Genomic DNA, 7,398 nt, shown 5'->3' with positions numbered 1-7,398 from the left:
TATATGTCAGTTTTAATTGCTGAATCTGTTAAACAAATTATACATGTGAAGATTGAGTAGGGTTAATGTTATTAGCGCTATATTTGTATTCAAATTATAATGATCATGTGTGCAGGGGTATATATATATAGGGTCAGTCCATATCAAAACAGGTTGAGTGTACACCCACCCTCTTGGATTTTGCTCTCCTTTGGCTCAGGGGTACCTTTCATGGACCCCTAGGTGAGGTCACAAGAAAAAAATCAAATTCAATTTCGTTTCGAATGGCGGGCCATCTAAGTTTGGCGACCTTGACCAAAATTGTGAATTTAAGGTGTCCAAATGACAAAGCGCTCTCTTTGAGAGGCATTTTCTTCTTAATTAAATCAGTTGTGACCCTCTTTTTGAATGTGGTCACTCACTGGCTGTGTCTGAAATGCCTAATGCCAAAAAGATTGATTTCGAATTTCGTTGGGATTTCAGAGGGGTCAAAATCAGCACTTCGTACTGTTCAATCAAATTATCTTTGATTTTGAAGGACCCATGATAATGTCACAGTGCACTTATAGGTCCTAATTATGTTCAGAATGGATTAACCATGTGCCAATGTCTATGAGCAATTCAAAAAAGAGAAATTTCTTGACCCCTACAGAATTTTAGGCCCCCCTAAAGTGGTTCAGCCACAAATGGCGCTTAAAATCGGCAAATTTTGACACCTAATAACTTTAGGTGTACACCAGATATGAATTTCTAGTCTTTTGCATCTGAAAGAATGTAGTCTAATGTTACTAGGAACATAAGATTTGTTTTGTATTTTTGTGTTTTGATACTAAGTTGATGGTCCCAAAAATCCCAATTTTGACTAATAATGTACAGGTTATGGGTACAAAATGTCAATTTCAACATACCCTTTTTTCTATTTTTGATCACTTTATAGCAAATTGTCTTATTTATCCTGTTATTACATAGTTAACAACGTCCGATTTTAGTGATTTTTGGTGTCTAATTATGTTTTCTTGCATGAGAAATACAACTACGCACTTAAAAAACTGTACAAGGAACCAATGACCTCCTTATTACAATATGGATGCTTTTGTTACGGTTCCTTGTATAGTTTATTAATTTGCTTATAGTTGTATTTCTCATGCAAGAAAACATATATAATTAGACACCAAAATTACCAAAATCAGACGTTGTTAAGGGATCTAAAATGAGCGTTTATTATGTTTTCGACAGTATTTTTGTGGGACATGAGAGCACCTCAGACCTATCGAATTGCATTCTGAATACGAAGCATGTCTTTCTGATATCAAATAATTTTCATTTTTGAAAATCACAATATAATACAAATTTTATGACAAATTATAAAAATTTGATATTTTTCAAATTTTTGATATATAACAGTCCTCGAAGTAAATGATATAAATCTAATGATATATACTTAAAGTGTATGTAGCAGGGAGGAAAAGCCGACGGTCAATTGAAAATTTTGACCTTTCGTATTAAAGATATGGATTTTTTCCCCAAAAGACCTAATTTTTTTTTGGTGTTTTGGGAAAAAAATCCATATCTTCAATACTAAAGGTCAAAATTTTCAATTGATCGTCGGCTTTTCATCCCACCTACATACACTTTAAGTATAAATCATCAGATTTACAAAGTTTACTTCAAGTACTGTTAAATATCAAAATATCAATTTTAATGATTTGCCATAAAATGTGTATTAAATTGCAATTTCAAAAATCAAAATTATTTGATATCAGAATGATATTCTTCGTATTCAGAATGCAATTCGATATGTCTGATGTGCTCTAATGTTCCAAAATAAATACTGTCCAAACGTTCATACCCCAGCCCTTAACTATGGTCAGAATTCAAAAAGGTCGTTGACCTATGAACATTTTTCGTCCTAGCGCCCTCCTGAAAGGTCTGACACATAACAAACTATACATTTTTGGAATCCTCATGACCATACGAGTAATTTGATATATTACTTGACATAATTGGGAGCATTCTGAACATTTGACCCCATAACCTGTACTTTGCATGTGCATCGTTGCCAGGAAGTGCATTTTTGACCCCTTAAAATCCATACAGAGGATTAGAAAGTAGTTTTTCTTATTACTTGACTCAAAAGCAACTTGAAATATCAGGATAAATAATACAAATGGCTATAAAGTGATCAAAATATAAAAAATATTATACTAAAATTGGCATTTTGTACCGTATCCTGTATGCATGGTATGTTAGGCAAAAATGACTATTTTTGAAAGCGTCAACTTAATACTAAAACACAAAAATACAAAACAAATCTTATGTTCCTAGTAACATTAAACTACATTCTTTCAGATGCAAAAGACTAGAAATTCATATCTGGTGTACACCTAAAGTTATTAGGGGTCAAAATTTGCCGATTTTAAGCTCCATTTGTGGCTGAACCACTTTAGGGGTGGCCTAAAATTCTGTAGGGGTCTAGAAATTTCTCTTTTTGAATTGCTCATAGACATTGGCATATGGTTAATCCATTCTGAACATAATTAGGACCTATAAGTGCACTGTGACATTATCATGGGTCCTTCAAAATCAAGATAATTTGATTGAACAGTACGAAGTGCTGATTTTGACCCCTCTGAAATCCCAACGAAATTCAAATCTATCTTTTTGGCATTAGGTATTTCAGACACAGCCAGTGAGTGACCACATTCAAAAAGAGGATCACAACTGATTCAATTAAGAAGAAAGTGCCCTCAAAGAGAGCACTTTGTCATTTGGACCCTTAAATTCCCAATTTTGGTCGAGGTCGCCAAACTTTGATTGCCCGCCATTCGCAAACGAAATGGAATTTGAATTTTTTTCTTGTGACCTCACCTAGGGATCCATGAAAGGTACCCCTGAGCCAAAGGAGAGCAAAATCCAAGAGGGTGGGTGTACATTCAATCTGTTTTGATATGGACTGACCCTATATCAATGTTTGAATTGAGAGAGATGGAGAAAGGGAGACTCAGATTGAAACAATTGTTACCCGCTGCCATTCTTTTTGCTCTTTTTTTTAAATATAAATGACTAGAATTGTATTTAACAATGTGATCATCATGTGCAAATGATTTTGCAGGAATAAATACTTAGTAGTTTTTTCCCAATTAATGAATTATCTACTGCATAGACTTGGACAATTTACAAGAATCATGCAATCTTTCTGCCAGAATCTGCATGGATTCTTGCCAACATTCTAACCCGCTAAAATGACAGGTGACAAGGCTTCAACATGTTATACTTTGCCAAGGTGTTCACAAACTTGTTCCATGATCAGAGTAAAATTATAACAATATTATCAAAGGAAGATTGATTTCTTTGCTTTCATATTTATTGTATTTGTCATGATTAAGTTAATGTTTAAATGTCATCATGGTGTTTGAACTCATATTGGTCATTTTAGGTTAACCAAGAGAGCCATGCTTCCTTGCAGAAGATCACAGTATTAGTCAGTTTGAGACATTGTGACTGGGTGGAACCAACTTCCTCAAAATTCATTTTTGAACAACAGAGTGCAGTTAGACTTGCTTACTCGGCATTATATCAAAAAAGATGGTAGATCCTAGCCCTACTATTGAGCCTTTTAAACACGCTTTACTTTACTCCAACACGATATACCCTGAGAACTGCTAATCCCAGCTGTTACTGGGTTAAGCAATTAGCAGTTCTCTGGATATAACGCATGAGGGTTTAAGGGATTGCCATGATCAAAAGGTTCTATATAGTAGGGCTAGGTAGATTCTTGATGAAAATAGTAGACCAGTGTTTTTAAATGCTACCTTTAATATCGCCATATGTTTTGAAATAATTTAATTATTCGCAGATATTTGAGATCTATGTTGATTGATAAAAGACTTTAAAAGTTATTTCGGAATCTGTCTATTCCAATAGAACTATCATTTATAAGCACGTGTGGGTCAATCTATGTAGAAGTACTCTTTTTTATGTGTTTTAAATGAACATTGAAAATTCAATATGATCAATATCAATTGTGAAGTGATATTCAGTAAATATGACCGTCGGAATCGGCATACAATTATATGATTGTAGATATAGCCTGTAGCAGGTTAGACATCCACTATGATGGTCCAGGGAGGATTTGACCAGATTTGTACCAGCTTATAACGGTTTGATCGCGACAATCAAGGAAGGTCATACGTACCAGCTTGTAGATATTGATTCATGCTAATTTATATGAAAGGGTATTTTGTTAATATTATGATTGAAAAGGCCAAACAGTGGCGTAACCAGATTTGGGGGGGGGGGGCAATGGATTTCCCCCTCATCCATGACCCTTACCACCCACCCTGGTCCTTGAGCAGTTTGTACAAGCATCATCAATGGCAAACATGCCAATTTTACCCCCTTTGAATGGTTCCCCCCATAGCATCCTAGGGGAAGAGGCGTGTGGCCCAAATCGATTTGAAAATCCATTAGGAAAATTGCCGAAAAATGACTTGTACTCCCCCTCCCCTCATCAGACCTGGTCACCTGATACCCCCAATCATGGATGATGCATGCTAGGTCACTAGTGCCCCCCCCCCCCTTCATTCTACTACCTTAATTTCTCTGGCTATGCCACATAATTTTGTGATAGGAAAATTTTTATAAATCAGGGTCTATTATGTCAGTATAATAGCAAGGTAATTTAGCAAATGTTAAACAATTTTGGTTTCTATTTCTAAGGTCTTCAAGTTGAGTGAAATACAAATATTTGAGGAAAAATCATAATTTGCTGTGCCTTCTTGAACTCTTATGTAAGTAACGATTTCTTTTAAATTTATGTCATGGGAAACAATAAAAGTGTTCTTTGCGCTTACATAATATGCTAGGAATATTTTCAAAGACCTAAAAAAAGATTTTCCTCATGTCTCAATTAATTGGATCTTCAATTGTGTATTTTTTTCTAATTTTGAAAGTAGCCCAAGTTCTTTCCTTGTCATTTTTTTTTTCGAGCAAAAACAAGAATTTTCCGTTGCCCTTTACCATACTTATAAATTGAGACATCAGAGCAGGCAATGATGAGAATGATTTCATGGATATTATTGGTGTTGTTTTCATGTAGAATTACTCTCATTTCCTCCCACCTCCACAAAGCTCAGTAATCATCATCAATTTTCACTGGTTTAAATTTGTGTGATTTCATTATTTCCCAACTTAACTTATACATTTGAAAATTCACTTGTTAGCATTTTTCATACATTGGTACTGCAACTGACTATGATTTAATTTGTGTTTAAATCTTCGTTTCCGGTTTGAACTGTGTGTGACGTGAATTTTTATTTGACGTGAAATATTTTGTCCGGTCCACGGTTCTCCATAACAGTAGAATGGCAATTGAAATAAATATAGACACATTTTACTAACAGCTGGGATTAGTGATTTTGCAGAGAGCTATATAATAGACATCACTGTTCACATGTACGTTTGCATGTTTTCGCATTTTAGATGTAATATCATATATACGAGTGGCACAAGAACCACTGGACCAATACCAGTCATGTTTGTACTCATTTGAATGCATTTTTCATGTTGATTTCAAATATGGTAAGAAAAATGAACAATCTCAAATTTGTGTAATTGTTTCGGTGAAATTTTCCCGCTGTTTGTTACATGTGATGTCAGCATGAAGAGATTAACTATAGAAACTGTCTGCTTGTCTGTCCACATGTACAAAATGTAGTACATGACAAAACCCGCTATTTTCATGTGCGGAATTGTCTCAAAATTTCAAAGCAGTGGATACTTATGTGTTAGGTTGCTATTTTTATTGTATATCAGCGAGGCTGCGATCACTATGGTACGATAATAATCATTTCTATTTTGGTCTTAATTTGGACGTGGCCCAGGGAAGTAAGCTGATTATTTTGAAAGTTAATTTCACAAAATATCAGATTTCTAAAGTAACGGCTAGAATAGAAGACTTGAATACCCTTGAAGAGAAAGCTTTGAATATCACTAGCGATAATATAAATAATTTGCTGTAGATTTGATCTTGCAATTTTGGTAATACCGATATTGTAAATTTTGTGCAAGTTGTTGACAACATTTTTCTGAAGAAAGATTTTACAACAAACAATTATGTAAAATGTGTGAACAAACATCATTTTTCTTTATTGTATGCAAAAATTACAACTTGAAAAATTATCGAACCAGAAATTGTGAGCAAACTGTACAAAATTTAAAATGTACATAAAACATGAATGGATTAATAATTTTGTGGTTAATATTTATGAAATATAGGTTGTCATATTCTAGGATATGCATAGATTTTGTGACATATTTTAAATGTTGTAGTTTAAACAGTAAAAAGATTGATTCTTGTATTATCAATTTGCCAACATGCTTTATTGTAGACATGGGTGATCAATATTTTTTCAAACATGCTTTAAAAGTATTGTATTTTCTGAAAGATGTAAAATCATGAACATGGTTCATGATTATTGCTTTTAATAATAGCATGTTCTGTGCTCTGGTGTGGAGAAATAGGGCTGCTGCTGCAGTTATTAAAGGGGGGTAACCCTATTGGTTTTGGATATGGATTGTCTTTAAAATTACATAATAATATCAAATATCGCCTCCTTTATGCTGCTTTGTGAAAAAACGAGACCATTTTCAGCGTAAATGTGAATAAATAGCCAAATTTGCAATCCAATACCTTGGTATACGTGAATTGCATTCTGGGCAGGCAATGACGAATGCTGACATGCTGTACAATGCCCGGCCCGTATTGAACGGAAATTTTTTTTTTTTCGGTACCGTTTCAGAAAAAAAGGAAACAAAATATATTTCCCCGTGCAATATGTACATTTCAAATGAATATAAAAAAAGTTTGGGTAAAATGGAGAGGAAAAAAAACCTTCCGAGACCGGGTTTTGAACCGGGTACCTCTCGGGTAAAAAACAAACGCGCTAGTCAATTGAGCTATTTAGCACACACCACGCTTACTCTTGCCGTTTTCATAACTATATACTGGCGCACCGTCTCCTCAGCAGTTAGTGTGGTTCGCTTTTTCACAGAATGTGTATGACGCTGAAACCAAAGTAGCTGTTGCGGTGACTGATATTTCGCTCATAATTCCCTCCCAGAAATCCAAGTATTTACCATTGTTTACAAACTGGTATACCTGTAAAAACCGCTGTGATTCATGATTTCTCGAAATACATCGACTTGGAGCGTCAAATTTCAGGATAGTAATGAGAAAAATAGTATCTATTATGTGATACCAAAACCTCATCAACAATGAAAAAAATCGGGGATGATGCTGTCGATCGGGTTACGGACCTTTAATGTAGCTCATATCATGTTATGAATCAGAATGTGTTGAATACATAAATATGCCTCGCATGCTCGATTTAACAGCAAAATGAAATTGAGTTGAATAAA

Source organism: Amphiura filiformis, chromosome 1 (genome assembly GCF_039555335.1).
Source record: "Amphiura filiformis chromosome 1, Afil_fr2py, whole genome shotgun sequence".
Lineage (NCBI taxonomy): Eukaryota > Metazoa > Echinodermata > Ophiuroidea > Amphilepidida > Amphiuridae > Amphiura > Amphiura filiformis.
Note: the sequence above shows the minus strand (reverse complement) of the source record.